The sequence below is a fragment of the Euprymna scolopes genome, chromosome 20 (genome assembly GCF_053919585.1).
Source record: "Euprymna scolopes isolate OS-2025 chromosome 20, ASM5391958v1, whole genome shotgun sequence".
Taxonomy (NCBI): domain Eukaryota; kingdom Metazoa; phylum Mollusca; class Cephalopoda; order Sepiida; family Sepiolidae; genus Euprymna; species Euprymna scolopes.
Window position 1 is genome coordinate 876,585 of NC_136501.1, and position 20,749 is coordinate 897,333.

General features: G+C 33.9%; 1 long non-coding RNA gene across 1 annotated transcript in view; it reads right to left on the reverse strand.

Moving 5' to 3' along the window:
* Positions 1-6,662: 6,662 nt before the first annotated feature.
* Positions 6,663-20,749, reverse strand: part of LOC145241283 (uncharacterized) — a 30,903-nt gene continuing 16,816 nt past the window's right edge. Inside the window, exon 2 of the long non-coding RNA XR_013862532.1 lies at positions 6,663-12,366. This is a non-coding gene — a long non-coding RNA (uncharacterized LOC145241283). The remainder of the gene's footprint in view (positions 12,367-20,749) is intronic.

Below are 20,749 nucleotides of genomic sequence, written 5' to 3' on the forward strand. Positions count from 1 at the left end.
CTATTTTTCAGAATTGGCCCCCAGCAATTACTGGCTGCTTGCAGTCCTCAAAAGAATACTCTGCAAACAAAAAAAAGTAAGAGATTTGGGTTTGATGAAAAACTGATATTGGAAAACGAGGTGTATTTGGAAAGAAAGCTAGATAGCATGTACACTCGTATGCTACGAAGTGTTAAATATATATTGGAAAGATCATCTCATGAAGCAGCAACTGTATGGCAACCTACCTGCTATATCTACTACCATCAGGGAGTGACGTCTACGATTTGCCAGTCACTGCCAGAGGAGCAAGAGCTTCTTTTTTTTTAAATTTTTTTTTACTTTTTTTTACTCACCTTCACCCCAAACAAGGCATGTTGCCACTTGGACATAAGGGGTTACTAATTGGGACCATACCTATAAAAGATTAAGATTTTGGTTTATGCTGCATTTGAACTTCTGCATATCAGTACAGGGAAGCAGGTAGCAGGAAGGGAATTCCAAAGTGTGACTGTTCTAGGGAAGAAGCTATTCGAGTAGAAAACTTTCTGACATTTAGGGACCTCAACAGTGAAGGGGTGTGATTTTGTTGCCAAGTAGGTTTGTCAGAGATATGTACATCGAGGGGGAACAAGTGCAAGGAGTTCATCAGAGCACATTCCATTAAAATACTTGCAAAATAGGCATGGGATGCAACATTGTGGCGATGGGACAGGGGTTGGAGCGTAGTTGACAAAGTGGGACGTATTAGATTGTAAACACTTTTTGGACCCTATCCAAAAGGAAGAAACTAGTGGTAGATGCACCAACCCAGATGTAGCAACCCAGATGTAGCAACCCAGATGCACCAACCCAGATGTAGCAACAATACTTCATGCATGGGCGAATGGTGGCCTTGTAAAGGTACAGGACACTCTCAGGTGTGAGCAGTTTTCTAGCAGGACAGAGGGAGCCCACCTTCCTTGCAGCAGCCTTCACAATGTCCTCAATGTATTTGTTCCAGATCATATTTCTTGTGAATGTTAAGCCAAGGAGTTTGAAGGAAGAATTCTCAGATAGGGAAATATTTGTCATGGATATCGGTGGTTGGAGAGGCTTCTTATAATTATTAAGAGAGCAGCTTAGTCTAACATTAAATGTCACCTTCCATTTACTTCCCCATTCAACTACAGTCTGGAGGTCATTTTCTAAGGATTCAGCCATTGTCTTGGATTTGTGTACATCCGTTCTTCCCTCATGCATATTATAGGGCGTTGTTTCATCAGCAAATCTATTCATTTTGGATTCAATATTATCAGGGAGGTCATTAATGAATATCAGGAATAATAGGGGTTCAAAGATAGACTCCTGAGGTACTCCCGGATCAATGTTATGCTGCTTGGATGAATGTTCATCAATGGCAATCTCGATAGTCCTGTTGTCTAAGAAGGATCTAATTATATTTAGTATCCATCCAATTATGCCATATGATTTGATTTTCATTAGCATCCCTTGATGCTAGACTTTGTCAAAGGCCTTGGATATATCGAGGGCTACAGCCCTGACTTCACCTACCTTATCCAGTGCATGGTATACGTGTTCAGAGATGACTATTAAAATGCCTGCAGTAGAACGAAATATCCTAAATCTGTATTGTTTGTCAGAAAGAAGATTAGCTTTTGCAAGATGGTGGACTAATACTTGATTGATTAGCGTCAAAAAGATTTTAGCAAAGAGGAGGAGGAGACTTATAAGTTGATAATCGAGAGGGTCAGTCCTTTCACCAAAATTCTTATACACTGGTACCACAGAGGTCATCTTCCAGCTATTAAGGAAGCAGGATTCAGCAAGGTATTTGTTGTATAGTTTGGAAAGTATGGGGGCTAGCTCAGCTGAGCATTTCTTAATTAGTATAGAAGGGATGAGATCAGGTCTACACGCCTTGGAGGTGTCCAAGTTTTTTATGATATCATGGACCTGAGAAAGGGTGATTTTCAGATCATCAGTTGTAACTTCCGTCCACATAGGGAAATTTGGGAGAAGGATGGCTCTAGGGTGGAGTTGGGGGAGAATCGCCAAGCAAGCAGTTCCGCCTTTTCGGTTGCTGTGCATGCAACCTTCTGGTTGTTGGATAGTGGAGGAATTATTGATTGCCCTTTATTCACTACACTGTTATAAATTTTGCAGAAATCATGAGTTCCTGTCTTCTGTGATTCTATGCATCCCTGGTTATTTCAGCATGCCTTCATTTGGCTGTGGTTAGCTGGTGAGAAATGTATTCTTGTGGACTCTACAGCACAGGCGCATGAGCATAGGATGACCTAGATCCAAAGACATCCAGCAAATTGCACATGACACCAACTGATCCTGAAGATCCTAATGCAGGTGATGGAAGACAGAAATCTAGAAAGAGAGTCACACTGGTCTAGGCTAGGAGCCCGACCAGATAGATAAATAGATTGATTTGTCTTTGGCTTTCAAATCTTTCTCAAAAAAAACATCAAATTGTTAGAGGAGCATTGGATCAGTGTATCACACTAGAAAGAGACTATATTTTAGTCTTACTTTGATTCACACCAAACAAGGGATCGTGCCATTTACATGTAAGGGTCGACTAATAGTGGACATATCTATAGGGACACTATGTAGAGAGTTGAACAGTGAGACGTCTGCTCACGTCACAGTTAAATTTTTGCATCAGGGACACAAAAAACAGGGAGGGAATTACTAAGTCTAGCAGTTTGAGAGGAGAAATTACTTAGTAGAAAGCTTTCAAGCATCTAGAAATCTCTACAGTGAAGGGGTGGGGTTTTGCTACTTGTTAGGTTAGGTGGGGGTATTTACATCGATCGGACACAAGAGCTGTAACTTGGTCAGAGCACATTCCATTAGAGTCCTTGTAAAGCAGACACAGATATGCAATATTCCAGTGATGGGACAGGGGTTGGAGCTTGGCTGATAGTGCGGGGTCTGTTAGATTGGAGACTCTTCTTTGAAATTTTGCCTAAAAGTTGCTGCTTTATTAGTTAGACGCAAGACTCATTGAGTGATGTGTTTATATATATATACTAGCATTTCAGCCCGGCGTTGCCCGGGTGTTTGGAGTTGAGCAAAAAGAAAAAAAAGTGGTAGTAGGAAGGCAGGCCCGAACCAATACTGAACAGGAGGAAAAGAATGGGGAAAAAAACATGACGTCTTTGCTGTTACGACCACCACTAAACCGGAAGTGACATAGATTTAAATTAAGGCTAGGCAATCGAAAAGAGGGGATGACTTTCGAAAATATCGGCAAAAAAAGCGACCCCTCCCTGTAGAAAAGTGCCCAGTTGAAGGTGAAGAAATTAATGTTTTTAGTTAATTTTTCGATATTTTTCATTTGAAAGGTTAAGCTTAAAAACGATACTGATCTTGTGAAAATCTGTCACTTCTGTCGAAAGTTTTAGACAGGCATGCAAACATACATTTATATATTGGTAGCTCAAATTTTCGACCCAAACCGATTAAAAAGCTTGCCTTATCTCTGAATACCCTTTATGTAAAATTTCAAATGTTTAGACCAGAAATTGTCTGAGTAATTTGGAAGAGACCGCAGAGGTTAATTTTTTTTTTTTTTTTAACTTTGACCCCTATTATGATCCCTTAACATTTATTGCTTTGGGCTCAAATCAAGTTATTAAATTAGATCCATGTCCAAGGAATCTATAACCAAAATTTCAAGTGTTTATACCCAAAATTGGCAGAGGACTTTGGTAGAGTTCTCAAAGGTCAAATCGTTGAATTTTGACCCCTTAACAGCCAAATTTCCGGTCGAAAACGAATTACAAAGATTTTCCCAAATTTCAGTACCCTGTATATCAAATTTCGAGTCTGTAGACTGAAAATTGACAGAGATATTGCGTAGGGAAATATACATAGAGACACTTTCACAGATATATATATATATACATATATTTGCTTTAACAAAATCAAGACATCAAGGAATAGATTGATAGTAACAAATAGTGTAATTCATCGTTAGTTACAACTGTTCCAAGACTATTTGGACAAATTTAAACATTATGTCATTTGAAAATTTTCATAATATATGATATAAATATCATGATGATATAGATAACTTTAGAAGGATGAGATGCAGATAAAACATTTTCCCATGTTTTTTCCACATTAGAAAAATGGACTCCATTCTATTCATTGTTAAAGTGTTTTATTCTTTACATCTGATGAAAGGCTGTCCTTGTAGAAATTTTCAAATGACAATGTTTGAATTTGTCCAAATAGTATTGAAACAACTGTAACTAACAAGGAAATACACTATTTGTTGCTATCAATCTATTCCTTGATGTCTTGATTTTGTTAAAACTATATGAATGCTCAATTATGAAATATGATAATTTTGTAGCTTACAGTTTAAGTTATCTCATTTTGACTTAAAACTTATTGGTCTATGAACGATTACTGAATTTTCAATTATATAAACCCAGTAAAATTCGGAATACTATAAATAAGACATATATATATATATATATATATATATATATATATATATATATATATAGCATAATCATGTTGACACACCAGTTCTCGTCAGATCATCAGATCACTAAAGTTAAGCAATCATGAGCCTGGCTAGTACCAGATGGGTGACCATTTGGGAATCCTAGGCGCTGTATGTGTTCTCCGCTTATCTCAACATTGTTTCCAGTCGAGCTGAATCTCCACTTGCCACTGGTATTTTACAATGCAGACTCAGGAGAGATGTGGTTGGAGATTGCACAACTCTTGCCGCTAAAAATTCTATGCATACCCTTACATTGAGTATCCATAGTCTGTCAAAACCGAAGGAATTTATTTCATATAAAGGTGATGACAATATTCCATATTTACCAATCAAAGCAATTTACAGTTTTGAAACACATTGGAAGTAAACATTTGTTACTTAAATCTGAAAATCCCAACGAAAATGAAAAAAAATATTTACAGAAATAATTAATACTGAAAATAAAATACAGCGTTCAAATATAGTAAATAAAAAAAATATGCTTAGAAGACAAATTACAATGCAATGCTATGAAAATAAACAAATATTTGTTTAATAGAATTGTAGAAGGCGGTACAAAGCATTGTACCGCCTTCTACAATTCTATTTAACTACATACTATACAAGGCTTCAAGCAAACTACACCCACCTCTTATATATTTGTTTAAAATTAATATTTAGGCGATAGATGCCATCCTCAGAATTTTATACATTTTTTTTTCTGACCATAATGTTAAATTGAAGAAAAAACAGTAAAGAATCCATGCATTATCTGTTTGCTGTGTTATTATGAAATGCTAGAAGAATGATATGAAAGTCATAGTTGTGTTTTCCATGATAGAAGTGTTGTTTAAATTCTAAAATAAAATATGTTTATAAGCCAAATTATAATATAAAAATAAAATATTTATTTGTATAAAAAAAAAATGTATAAAATTCTGATGATGGCGTCTATCTCTTAAACATAATTTTAAACAAATAAAGATTTATTTTCATAATATTGCATTGTAATTTGGCTGATACATGTATTTTATACATATTTTATTTTTAAATTTAGACAAAATTTATCACAGAAACTACAACTTTGACTTTTAAATTAAAAAAAAAAAGAAAAAAAAAAGGAAAACAATGTTTACTTAATATTATTCAAAAATATGGATTTGTATTTTTTTTTTTAATATGATAAAATCAAAATAAACTAAATGGAAAAATATAGCAGGGGTTTTCAGATTTATTAGGTTTGTGCAAAAATAATGTTTTTATATATATAGTTGAATGTCAAAAACCATTATTTTTGCACCAACCTAATATCAAGACCATTTACTTCCAATGAGATTCAAAACCAGAAGGCACTTGGATCGGTAAATATGTAAATATGCAAGATTACTGAGGTAATATAAAAAGCAAATTTCTATCATTCAAATCGATTCAAATAGAAATCAGTTTCAAATGCAAACATGAAGCTCAATATTTAGAATATTCAACAGAAATAAATTATTTGATTCAAAATTATAACATTTTATGATTTAATAAGAATTTTGGGTGCTTGTCCAGAATTCTCCCTATATTAAAACAAAAATACAAAAAAAAATCTTTATGATGTACCTACCAGTTATCTTATTCCAACAATCACATAAATTGATCAAGTAGTTTTATTTTTATTAAGAAAATCATTTTTAAACAATTTTAAGAGATTAATTGAAAAGTGTAGGCATTAAAAGGCTGATAATCGCAAGTTGGAATTATTGTTGAGTTATGTTTCTTCAAGATTTTAATAAAAGACGATCCCTTTTCACTTACTCATAAAATTTACTTGATCAACTTAGGCGATTTTTGTTCCCTTAGGTATATATATATATATATCGTATGGGCTCTTTATTTTTGTTTTTAATAGAGAAATTCTGAACAAGAACAAAATTTTGTTTCAAAATTATTAAATTAGAGAATAGTATAATTTTGAATTCTCCAGAGAGAGAGAGGGGGGGGGGGATATTCATGATATGAAACACGGCAAAAAAAAAAAAAAAAAATTATATATATATATATATATATATATATATATATATATATATATATATATATTAAACATTCAACAAATCAATAATATATTTTCAGTGTAAAGAAAGTAAGAAAATTGTTTTGAAAACATTAAAATCGAAACATCAAATTAAAACAAAGCAGGAAAAAAGAAAACTTTAATACAAAAAATTTCTTTTCATTTCTTTTTAAGTTAAATCCTTGGAGAGAGAAAAGAAAAAAAAGTCTTCAAATTTCTCCAAAATAGAATTTTCTGTTTTGTTTCTAACAACCAGGCTTATAACAATCATTAAGACATGGATGCCCCAGAAACTTTGCTCACACGCACAGACATATGCTCGCACACACACACACGCACGTGCACTGACACACATACACACAAGTAAATTGGATAAAATATCCAACACAGTAGAAATAATGATAAATTTTGTTTTTGATATTAAGACCGTGTTCAATAAATGCCTCCTTTCACATTATATATATATATATATATATTCATTTATTCGGTATAATTTTTATTTATTTATAAAAGCATTATTTAACTACACAGTTGAAGACATGTTTCAGTCAGAGCCATTGTCAGCCAGACCTTTCCAAGTCAATATCTTTTCTTTATGGTTTCATTAAGTAAAACGAGACTTTCTGAAACTGAACATGTGATCACCTAAAAATATTATCTGTTAAATTTCAAATAGGATTTTCATTATTCATTTATTTTTATATTACTTTTATTTTTATTTTCTTGGTCTAAAATTCGATGTTGATATAACAAATACATATGTGCGAATCCCAATATTTAGTAATTACAATATAGGACATCAAAACGACATGCAAGTTAAATGCACGCACGTATTAAAATCAGATGTTTTCTATAAACACAAGCCATTTTCTATGAACAAACCTGGAATAATTTACACACACACACACACACACACACACACACACACACACACACACACACACTTCGAAGTTAATATTTTCCAGATGCGAAGCAACCAATGAAGTTAATACAAGAGTGCTCAATACTGAAGTAGAGCAAGGTATACTTTTTATTTGTTTTACATAAGCATTATTATGTCGCTACACATTCATGAGTATGTTTCAGTCAGCTAGTTACAAGTAAATTCCTTATACAAAAAGATTACAGACTAAACTTTTGCATAAGCAATATCGCTTGAAGAGGTGTCTAGTCACTTGTAACTGGCTGACCGAAACATGCTCATGAATGTGTAGCAACATATTAATGCTTATGTAAAACAAATAAAACGTATATGTGTTTTTAAACCAATGTTACAGCTACATAGTAAACAGCTGATGCCCATTTTATAACAATTAAAATTAAGTTTTATTTTATTTTTTCCTTCCCTCACCTCCACTGCTATATAGTTGAATACCCTTTTGTAATTGTGAATTTTTTAGTTCTAAGTCAGCTTATGCAAGAGCCAAATCTGCAATTTGCTGAACTTAAGATCCCTAGGAACTTAAATTGCATTTTTTATTTTATATTTTTTTCATACACTACTAAAAGCTTCTTTAGGCTATACATGAGCAAACATGTTTTGGCTGTCTTTTTCAGGGTGGAAACCTTGTTATGCTGAACTGAAAATAGTGAGAACAAGATTTACTTAGCCAAAACATGTTTGCACATATGTAGAAAAATGTTTTTATAAATAAAAATCTATACTAACAATAAAACTACTTGTTATTGAGCATTATTATAAACACAGTAGATTTAGATTAACTCCTATGAATAAAACTCACAAGAATTTATATATATATATATATATATATAAGTGAACGTGTCTGTCTGTCTGTCTGTGTGTACATTTCCCTACGCAATAACTGTCAATTTTTAGTCTATAGACTTGAAATTTGATATACAGGGTACTGAGATTTGGGAAAATCAATGTGATCGGTTTTCTGCCAGAAATTTGGCTGTTAAGGGGTCAAAGTTCAACGATTTGACCTTTGAGAACTCTACCAAACTCCTCCGACAATTTGGTGCTGAAACTCTTGAAATTTTAGATATAGGTTTCTTGGACATAGATCTAACTTAATAACTTGATTTAAGCCCAAAACAATAAATGTTACGGGGTCATAATAGGGGTCAAAGTTGAAAAAATTGACACTGTATTTTTATTTATTTTGCTCAGCATACACCTCCAAACACCTGGGCAACGCCGGGCTGCAATGCTAGTATATATATATATATATATGAGGGGGGTTAAATTATGCAAAGTATGATTTACAAACGTTTATTGTTCATAAAACAAGGAATACAAGATAAAATAAATAATTCTTATATTCCTTCTTTTATAAAAAATAAATGTTTGCAAGTCATAATTTGCATAATTTTAACTCTCCTCATATATTTATCCTTTATCTCGAATAAATATATAAATTAATAAAAATTAGTGAAATAGTAACTGTATTGTGCCTACATTATTATTGGGGAAATAGTATTCTCCACTGGAGAGTCATGAAGTTAACAGCTGTCCAAATCTTCAAAATAACTACATGGTAAACAGCTGATGATCTGTTTTTATTTAATCATTTAAGTTAAAGGTTCTTGCTTTTTTTTTTTTTTTCAGTTATGCAGTTTTGAACTGTAAATTTTCTACCAGTAAGTTGGCTTATGCAAGTGCTAAGTTTGTGATATGTTTGACTTAGTATACGTGCATATATATATATATATATATATATATATATATATATATATACATACATACATACATACATACGAAAATATATTTATAAGCTACACAGAAACATTTACATTTCATTACAAGGGGAAATCATCAGGTTATGATTTTCTACAGGAACGAAACAAACATTTGTGTAACTTACTTGCCATAAATATATTTTCATACAACTATTAAGCTCTACTCACATATCAGGCATTGTTGAAGTGGTTTAGTTACGACATATCCATTTATGGGTTCTTCAATGTCGAATAATGCTCCCATTTACTTGCATCCCCACAAGGGCCGAATTAGACACAAGGTCAATTTTTACTATGGGAAAAATCCAGCTCCCAAAAAAGAGGCACTCTGGACAGGAACAAAAATAAAAATTGTCTCAGTTATAAAGGATTTCTCCTCCACTGACTGAGGACAGAAAAAGTGCAGTATAGCATCAGAACAGATACTACACTTTGTTCCAAGCCAAAAGGCTAAGTACGAATAATGTTGTCAAATGGAATTTTATAATAGGCAGAGTAATTCTTTAAAATTCTTTGAAAACAAATTTTACAAGGAGAACATTCCTCTTCGATAGTGGTAATATTTTTTTTTTTATTCCAAACACAGTTATCTCAATTTCGGTATCTATTTGTTAGGAAAAAAAAAAAAAAGAAAATCAGTTTTAGAAGAATCAGATTAAACAATTCAGTTGTTGGTGAATTCATAGATACTAGGGCATGACATGACCAGCTGATTGATCAAACCAGACCTTTCTGACCTCCATCTAGCCAAATTAAGGGCCAAAGTAGATTGTTGCAAGTCACCAAGACATGAATTGCTTAGCAACCAGAGACGCATCCTAAGGCATCATAGTTTGCAACCTACAGCCTACAGGTGACCCTGATTTCGGGAGAGGCTGAGGATTACCTATTGTTGAAATGAATACTGAAAATATATATGCTATGTATTATATTACCTCATAATTTATGTGTAAAAACTAGGTTACATATGTCAGATTTCATTGACATGGAGTTACCGTTTTACCATTTAAAAGGCCATTAAAAATCCACTCAAATCATCAGTGGCTCTCAAAATAAAAACAAACCGGAGAATGAAGTTAAAGCAAATTCAATGATAAATTCTACCAGTAAATTTGCTTAAGCATTTCTTTTGACACGTTTTTAAGTACTAAAGGGTCAATCCATGTCAATAAAACCTAGGTACATCTCTGAAATATGTAATATATAGTTTTTAAATAAATAATCTGTATTTGTGATTGAGCACTTTATTGATGTCTTTTCAACACATCCCGACGACCTATGTACATGAAATGGCTTTCTAGGTGTTGAAAAATTCATAGAATTATTTTCAAAAGCTCAATACAAACGATCAATAATAATGCAACCTTTTGTAATAATAATAATAATACACTGCTAAGAGAAATTTCATTTGCATATGTACATCCACTGCTATTTTTAAGAAATCAGATTTTTTTTTTTTACTTACAAAAAGTGAACTGTGTAGACAAAACAATACTCTCATATGCACGTCTCAGTTTCCATATTAAGTAAATGCAATATCTATGCGTATTTTACGACTAGACAACACCGGGCGGTCTGCTAGTATATTATATATTTGTTTCAAGTGAAGAATTGTTTAGACATTAGATAAACAATCTTACAAATTTTATTATATATTATTATTTATATAACAGTGCTCAATAACAAGTAGAATGGTTAATTTATTCAGTATAAATTTCTACATTTTTCATTTCATTCAATGAAGAAGCTTTTATCAGGCTCTTGCTAAAATATGTAATCATAATGTTTGTATAAATAAAAACGCATACAGATTTCAATATCTGAAAGAAACATGCCTTATAAGTGTAACTTAATACTAAAAACAATTTCCATAAACTCTATCATTTTTTTATTTGTTTTTTCCAGCCATATATAACACACACACACACACACACACAAAAAAAAAAAGGGGGGGTGAAGATTATAAGAAACAGGAATAAAAAAAAAAAATTTAGAAAGAAAGATTTTGAAAAAAAAAAAAACCTAAACCCAGAAATAGAAAAGTAGTTTGAGATAAAATTGTCCTTATCATCATTCATAATTAAATGCCGCCATTTTTTTAGTTTCCATCTTTCTTTCTTAAATCCACTTACAATCATTATTATTATTGTTATTATCATTATTATTATTATCATTATTATTATTATTATTATCAATATGTACAAATCTTACAGAGTTGGAGGAGGGCTGGCATATAAAAGGCTAGTGGACTTGGCAGGCTCGAAATATGATTATCTGTAACAATATAAACAATGGTATCATGATCTCAGAAGAGGAGATCATTTTTTCATGGCTTAGCTTCTGACACAGCAGTGTTTTAAATATGAATATCAGCATAACGACAAGGAGAGAGGACACTAATCGGATACCAGCCGGCCGAAGTGGCTCCAGTTCCTTGACCGACCGGATGAAAACAATGATGATGAAGTAGGCATCGACGGCGTCTATGATGAACATGGGTGAAAAGACCAACCACCATGATATGTCCATCGTACGCTCATACTTCAGAGCGGCCATGATGGAAAATACGAGGACCGCTATCAGGTGCATCCATATCTCAAAGGCCGTCAAGCCGATCCATTGTACAAGTTCTCGCAGAGTGAAGAGCATGATGGCAGTGTGGGGGGTGGTGCTGACAGGGGTGGGGTCGACATTCACCGTATCGACAATGCACTTTGCTCACTGATACAACATACAGCCGTCTTCTCATGGATGATAGGACCCGCATGTAGAGCAAGAGAAGTTACCAGCCTTCCACCAAAGTGTCGGTGGCAGGGTCTGGAAACGATTACACTGTGGCAGTGACGATAGCGAAACAAATTCCTACAGATGACACTCTTGTCCTCGATTGGTCGAGGGTTAGCGTTGGAGTTGTTGAAATGAATTCCACCACGGCTGCTGATGTGATCACAGGAACTGCTACTCGTCCTAATCCTCTTGAGTTTATTAGTTTTAATATTTTGGTAAATCCTGGCAGTAAGTGTTGTGAAGGTTGCTGTGGTCTGCCAGTGGGCATTTGGCTCACAACACACTACTTCCATATCCCCGAGGCAGTGAAGACATCATAAGACACCTGAAATAAGAAACGTTCAAGTTGTAGATTAAGAAATAAAAATGTAACTTCTTTTATAGAAATTTTTAGATTTTATTATTAAAATAAAATTTAAAAAAATAAAAAATTGCGAATTTACAGCAGTTTGAAAAACACATCTATAACAAAATCTTATAATATAGGTATTTATGCACTTATGTTACCGTACTGAAATAACATTTTGAAAGCCATTCTTAACATTGAGAAGGAAGGTTGTTTTGTTGTGAAACTTGAATTTAACTTGAAAATACTATTTAAAAAATAGTATGGTAACATAAGTGCATAAGCACCATAATATATATTATCATGGCCTTCGTTTAACTTGAGACACAATGGATAACTCCAGAGTTGCTGTGTATATAAATGTGAAGCAAGAGTTGCACAATCACAAGCACAGTTCTCAGTCGACACTGCTGGATTCTAGTGGCCAGAAGTCCATGACAACTGGAAAAAAATGCAGAGAGCACATACAGAACCTGATATTTCCAGATAATCATTTATTTTAGTACTGACCAATCTCAACCTTATTTTTAGAATAGTAGTAGTAGAAGTAGCAGTCTTAATAATGAAAATTATCATGCCGCATCTGCAAAACTTCCAAAACATCTAGCATGTTTACCATGCGACTTCTAGTTTTGGAACATTGGAACATGGTGTTTTTTTGTTTTTTTTTTGTTTTTTTTTTTTTACACAGAGATCACCTCTTATCAAGGCCCGGAAGCCACTCAGGGATAAGGGTTATTGCAAGTACATTACGTTAGTGAGGAGATTTGATGAATTGTTTACTTAAGGGGGCGGTTCATTAGGAATTTGTTAACATTAGACTTGAAGACATCCAAGTTGTAGTTCGGAGGGAAGCAGGCAGACGGAACAGAGTTCCACAGGCGTGCAGTTCTAAGAAAGAAGCTTTGTTCATGAAATCCGCGTTTTGATTTAGGCACAGATATAGAGTGGGGGAAATTTTTCACAGTGGATTCAGCTAGACGGGTGTTTTTCGTGAAAGATTGGCGAGGGGGGACCAGGGATTGGAGTTCAGACGAGCACCTGCCATGAAAATAACGATAAAACAATTATTTGATCTGAAGACCCCAAGAACAATGTAGGTCAACACATAAGAATATCCAAAAACTGATTATTTTCAATGAAATTTGTTTGTTTTTTTTAAACAAAAATGTTTATTAAAAAAAAAACTTTACAAAAATAATACTAAAAGTATAATACTTTTTAAATATAATAAATCATAAGAAAATAAATTAAATAAATGGAAACAAAAATGAATGAATGTTTATTTAACACAGTTTAAAAAAATATGAATTGTTCACATAAGATAAATAACCCTTATCCTCAAGTTGCCTCTGGGCCTTGGTAAGTGGTGATGTGTTTTTAAAAAAAATAAAATAAAATAAAGAATAAATAAATAAAAAAAATAAAATAAAAGTAATGAAAATAAACTGTTTATTTGTCCAAATAGAATTAAACTACATAATACGAATCCATAATAAATACGAATGGATATTGCCAAAAAAAAATGTTTGATCAATCACGATAGATTAATTAAAGAAATGTAACATAACAGAGTCTTCAGATTACGTAACACCGATTACTTTTGAGGAGTTTGAAAACCTGAAATCAATTGGATCAGTAAATATGCTGGGTTGCCAAATTAAATAACAAAAGAACAAGAAGGAAAAATTGTGAACTTTTTTAATCAAATCTGTTTGAATGGAGATGTGTATGCGTATGTGTGTGTCCACATGCACGCACGTTTTTGACCCTTAATCTTTCCCCCAACACTTTATTAAGATAGGAGCATTTCTGTATATCAATGTCGAAAAATGAAAATGAGTTGCGTGTCTTTGCTGCCGAGATTTTTTTGTTGTTATATCTTGTTATGAGTTTTGTTTTCTTTATTTGCAGTTAAACGGAGACTAAAACTTAAGATCAATCTGTCTCATTTCTTGCTACAACTTATTATGCATAAAGTCATCACTTGAGTTATCGCAAATGCTAAATTCAATCAGGCTCCACTTGGATCATAATTCGCCACATGCAGTTAAAGAAATGGAAACGCAGGAAAGAAGATTTTAAGAATTTTATAGGTGGATGTGGGGAGCAGGCCGCACACAAGCTCAAGTCTATTGTCAATTGTGTTTCTTCGGATGTGTTTGTGCATATTGAAGACTGTTCTATACACAAAGAAGTTATCGGAATTCTTAAAGAATTGCATGTAAAAACATACAATAAGCTCCCGACATGGTAATAGGCCAATTCACAGCAAGAAATTCATTAACTTCTTCACCAGTTCTTTAGTTTGAAAACAATTTTGATAGAATTTTTTTTTTTTTTTACAAGGTGGTCACCACTTATCAAGGCCTGGAAGCCACTCAGGGATAAGACATTCTTATGTAAAATTGTATATCCAATCTGATTCTGTATTTATGTAATTCTTTATGTTGCATGCCATTATTTAGAGAACAAGATATCAGCAACTTTGTTTAAGAAATTGAGCGATAGATATGATATACATACAAAGTATATATCAGGTTGACAAGAAAGTTCTTGTAGTTTGTAACTTTTAAATTCAGATGAATATATCTCGGCTCAAAGATTTATTGCTCAAAATAAGCACCATCAGAATCAACACTTTTGCTAATGCAAAACAAGTGTATTTATGCCAGTAACATAAAAATCTTGCATTCTGGTGGCGATGAAGTCACTGAAGGCATTTTTGATATCACTTAGGTTTTTTTTAAGCATTTCTTCTGCAGAAAATTGTTGAAATGCTTGAAAAAGTGGTAATTGGTAGATGAGAGGTTTGGAGAGTATGTAGCAATACACACAGACGATAAAACGCTTTGGATAATTACTGATTTAAACGGGGTTCTATTAAAATTGTCATATTTAAAACCGAAGCACCTTAAGTCCTCAAAATACCGTTTTGTTCGAAAATGAATATACTTTCAAATGAATTAATAAATAACATTGTATATTATATATTTTAAAAGCTTTAAGCAAATAAAGTGATAAAAATGTTAACATCATAAAACAGCGTTTTCGATAAGATTTTGTAATGACCCCCTCCCCGACTTGCAAATAGTCGTACCACGTTTCTCTTAAGAATTCTGTCATGAAATTTGGAAATTAACTAGAAGAGATATCACTTTTAATAGATTCAGTTGTCCGAAATTCTTTGGAAAACTCATTTTTTTTGTTATATTAAAAAAAGACTTCAACATGACGAGTATGGAAAATTTTAAAAAAAAATTTATTTGGACACCCACTGTTAAATAAATCAATCTTTTTACTATATTTATCCTATAAAAAAAAATTATAACTTGCTTTCTCTTGTGATACCGAGCAATTTAATATCATGATACCGGGAAACTAAAATTGTTCTATTTTAAAAAAGTATCTAAAAACGATCTGTAGCAGCAGCAGCAGCATTAATATCAGCGATAGTATCGTGTAAACAAATGTTTTGTTTTGTTTTTTTATTCCAGAACGAATTAAAAATTTTAAAAACTTAAAATATGAATATAAAAAATGTTCTTACATATTTAGTTGGTTTGGTTGTTTTTGTTTTACGGCATATCAACCCTTTTCAGGTTATTTAATGCCAAATCCAAAGATTTGGAAGAAAATTTTTTTAATAGAATATATTTGTTGTTTTCAAGTCAGTTTCTATTTAACCCATAGTTGGTACCCTAACAGGTACTACCACTCCAGGTCAGAGTGGACCTGGGAGCAATGGCAATTAAAGGGTGGCTCCACACTCCCCAAAGCTCGCAAGCTGGGGCCTCACCACTGGATATAGTTTAAGGTCATATCCAGGACCTATTTAGTTGGAGCTCATATCAGAACATAATTAGCTTAATACTCGGTTATCAGAATATATAATTAAAGCAATCCCAACCAGTCCGGCGTTATTTTTGGTCAAATTTAAAAAATATAGTTGAAAAGACGTAAATATATAACATGCGCGCACTTTAATCCATTACATTAGATTTTAACAGTGAATTAAACCATCTTTTGCTTTAAAAAAAACGAAAATGTGAAATATGAGTTTTTTGCTTCATGTGTGCGAGCAGTACCTCCTCCCACCTGTAATATATTTTTTTTCGTCTTTTTACAATTTTTTTTTCAGCGGATTTTTTTTTTTTTTTTTTAATTACATTTTCACCCCAAACAAGGCAAATTGCCACTTTGGTGTAGAGGGCTACTATCAGGGGCAACAACTACTGGGGTACTATGTAGGGATTTGGGCAGCAAGATGTCGGTTCACGTTACACTTGAATTTCTGCACGTCAGTACTGTTGGGGAAGCAGGGACCTAGAATGGAATTCCAGAGTCTAGCGGTTCTGGGGAAGAAACTATTGGAGTAAAAAGATCTTTTACATCTAGGGATATCTACAGTGTGGGGGTGGAATTTAGCAGCTTGTCGGGTTTGTCGGGGGTGCTCACGTCGTGGGGGCACAAGTGATTTTTTTTTTTTTTTTTTTTTTACACAGTGATCACCACTTATCAAGGCCCGGAAGCCACTCAGGGATAAGGGTTATTGTAAGTACATCACGTTAGTGAGGAGATTTTATGAAGTGTTTAATTAGGGGGGCGGTTCATTAGGAATTTGTTAACATTAGACTTGAAGACATCCAAGTTGTAGTCTGGAGGGAAGCAGGCAGACGGAACAGAGTTCCACAGGCGTGCAGTTCTAAGAAAGAAGCTTTGCTCATGAAATCCGCGTTTTGATTTAGGCACAGATATAGAGTGGGGGAAATTTTTCACAGTGGATTCAGCTAGACGGGTGTTTTTTGTGAAAGATTGGCGAGGGGGGACCAGGGATTGGAGTTCAGACGAGCACCTGCCATGAAAATAACGATAAAACAAGGATAGGCTCGCAACGTCTCTTCTGTGGGAGAGGGGTTGCAGGGTAGAGAAAAGGGCATCCCCCACTAAACCACGAAGTCTATTTTGTACTCTGTCAAGGCATGATAGGCTGTTTTTGGCAGCTCCTGCCCAGATATGGCAACAGTATTCCATCCTTGGCCGTACTTGGCTTTTATATAGATAGAGAATTGCATCAGTAGTGAGATATCTTCTGGAGCGGTAGAAGGATCCCACCATCTTTCCTGCGACCTTGGCAACAGACTTGATGTACGTGTTCCATTTCAGATCAGGAGTAAAGGTCAAACCCAGAAGAAGTTAAGTGATTGCAGTTCGTCAGAGCATTCACCACTAAAATACTTGTAGAAAAGGCAGAGGGATGCGACATTTCGTCAGTGGGACAGAGGTTGAAGCTTAGATGCCAGTTCAGGGCCTATCAGGTTTGCGACTCTCTTTTGAACCTTGTCAAGGAGCGAGAGACTAGTAGCAGATGCACCAGCACAAATGTGACAGCAATACTCTATACATGGGCGAATGGTGGCCTTATAGAGGTACAGGATACTTTCGGGTGTTAGTAGTTGTCTAGCACAGTAGAGAGAGCCCACCTTTCTTGCAGTGGCCCTGGCAATGCCTTCAATGTAATTGCTCCAACTTATGTTTCCTGTGAACGTTAGGCCAAGGAGATTGAAAGATGTACTCTCAGATAAAGAGTCGTTGGCCATTGCTATAGGTGGTAGAGAGGGTTTCTTGTAATTATTGAATGAAACTAGTTTAGTCTTGGCGGCATTGAACGTGACCAGCCATTTTTGTCCCCATTCCACTACAGATTGGAGATCTTCCTCTAGTGTTTCTGCCATTTCTTTAGAAATGTGTTCATTCGTCTTTCTGTCGTGCCTGCCATAGAGTGTAGTGTCATCAGCATATATACCCATCTCAGAGGCAATTTTGTCGGGGAGGTCATTTATGAATATCAGGAACAATAGAGGTCCAAGGATAGAACCCTGGGGCACCCCCGCATTTATATCATATTGTTTAGATGTACGACCGTCGAGGACAACCTGGATTTTTCTCTTATCTAAGAAGGATTTAATTATGTTAAGTATTCTACCAGTGATACCGTATGATCTAATTTTCCTGAGGAGACCCTCATGCCATACCCTGTCAAAAGCCTTAGATATATCTAGAGCTACCGCTCTGCCCTCCTCCGCTTTGTCCAGTGAATGGTATATACGTTCAGAGATTACAGTTAGGATGTCTGCTGTGGAACAGGCTTGTCTAAATCCATATTGTTTGTCAGTCAGAAGTTTAGCATCTGTAAGGTGATGGACTAGAGCATGGTTAATTAAGGTCTCAAATATTTTGGCAAAAAGTGGGAGGAGGCTAATGGGGCGATAATTTGATGGGTCAGTCCTTTCGACAGAATTCTTGAATACTGGTACAACAGAAGTAGTTTTCCAACAGCCCGGAAAGCAATTATATAATCAAATGAACACTAATCTACCCAATTATATAAAAAAAATGCAAAATCAATATTTAAATATTTGTAGGAGGTGCTCAGTTTCTAGTTAAGTTCCCATTTACTTGCCTCCCCACAAGGTCAGTTTTTAATGTGAGGAAAATCCAGCTTCCCAAAAAGGGTCAATCTGGATAAAAATAAACATTAAAATTGTCTCAGTCATGAAGGATTTCTCCTTCACTGATAGAGGACAGAAAAGGTGAAGTGTAGCACTGTGATCTTGTCCCAAAGTCCAGGTAGAGAAATAAAAAAACGTCTTAAACTGGAAAGTTAGAAATGTAATTGAAAATAAAAACTAAATTTATCCAAAATTTGTGAACGATTTGTTAGCTTTAGCAGAAAGTGTTTTTTGATATTTGAATAAGTAAAAAATACTTAAGTTTTCCAAGTGTCACATTTCCTGTTAGTGAAGTCACTGGTTTTAAATGAAACTTATTTTTGTCTGTTGTAATTCTTGTTAAGTTTCACAACCCTTATTTACGTAAGTTTACATATTTAAAAGTAATTTGATGTCCAAAGCCTAAGGCATAACATTTTCAAAAGCCAATAATTATGGCCCACTAACTGTATATATGGGTGGCCAACGCCCTCTTTAAAAAAAAAAAAAAAAGACAAAAAAACTCCATTAATCCTACCTCTAACCCTAGGTAAGAGTGGCAAGCCTCCTCCTCCTAAAATTTTCTTTAGCCCTAACAATAATGCTAAGTCCAAGTGGCAAGCTCCTCACCAAACAAAGTTCCTTGGCTACATATAAGTATCTAAAAAAAAAAAACAAAAAAAAAAAAACAGATCCTTCCTGAAACGTGCACCATTTATCACCCGTAAAAAAAAAAAAAATAAATAAATTGGTCAACTGTCCTAAAATGCTAGAATAGTCTCGAAATGGTGAATTATTTTACATTAAATTTATGTGAAACTAACCCCCACTCTAAATTCTAAAATTGTTTTTGTTTTGTTTCTATCAAGTCTTTAGTGTTCACACATAATTTTCCTTAGCTCTATCATTAACCCAAAGTCAGAGTGGCAACCTCCCTACTCTCTCATAATTGCACAGTCTCTTAAAACCACACATAATCGGCTTTAGAAAAAAAAAAAAAAAAGCGCACAGGATTTATGTCCAATAAAAAAAAAAAATGGTTAATTACCCTAAAACGCTAGAATGGCTCAAAATGGGGAATCATTTTACATTAAATTCTAAAATAATACTTGTTGATCTTTCATAAAAGTTTTTCAAGGTGTTCACACATAATTGCCTACAAAGGTAAAATCGCATATTTTCGACAGGTGGTCAGATGGGGTGGGGGTTAACGGAGGTATTAATCTACAATAATACCAAAGAAATATTGCAATATATTCATTTTTAAACCATCCTAGATTTCGATTTCAGTTATTTGTACATATAATGCATTACAATTCAGCTTTGAGTTCTTTAACTTCTTTTAATGGATACATGGCATTTTTAAGGAATTGCAGCATATTTATGTGCATTTACTGCAGATTATTTGGAAACCATTAATTTCCAGAGATTTCCAGTAGCATATTCCAATTCCTAGCATAAAAATACACTTATATGGTAAATTTCATCGCTTAATCTTCTGTTTTAACAAAGGTATAGCATTTTTACTGAAAAAGTAGTGTAAAAAATGTGACAAAACGCATATGGTCTTAAATAGGGAAAAATATCCAAACGTGTGAGGCACAAAAATAGTCATAACTTCCTTAATTTTAATTGGATTTAAAAAATTTAAAAAGATTCTTTCTTAGCTTATCCCTATTTACAATGTTTCCCCATGGGACAGAGTTAGACACCAGGGTCGTTTTTTAATGTGGAGAAAAGGAACAAAAAATAAAAATTGTCCCAGTCGTGAAGGAGTTCTCCTCCACTAACAGAGAACAAGAAATTGAAATGTAGCATCTGAAGAACAGATACTACACTTTAATCTTGACCCTCTATATATATATATATAT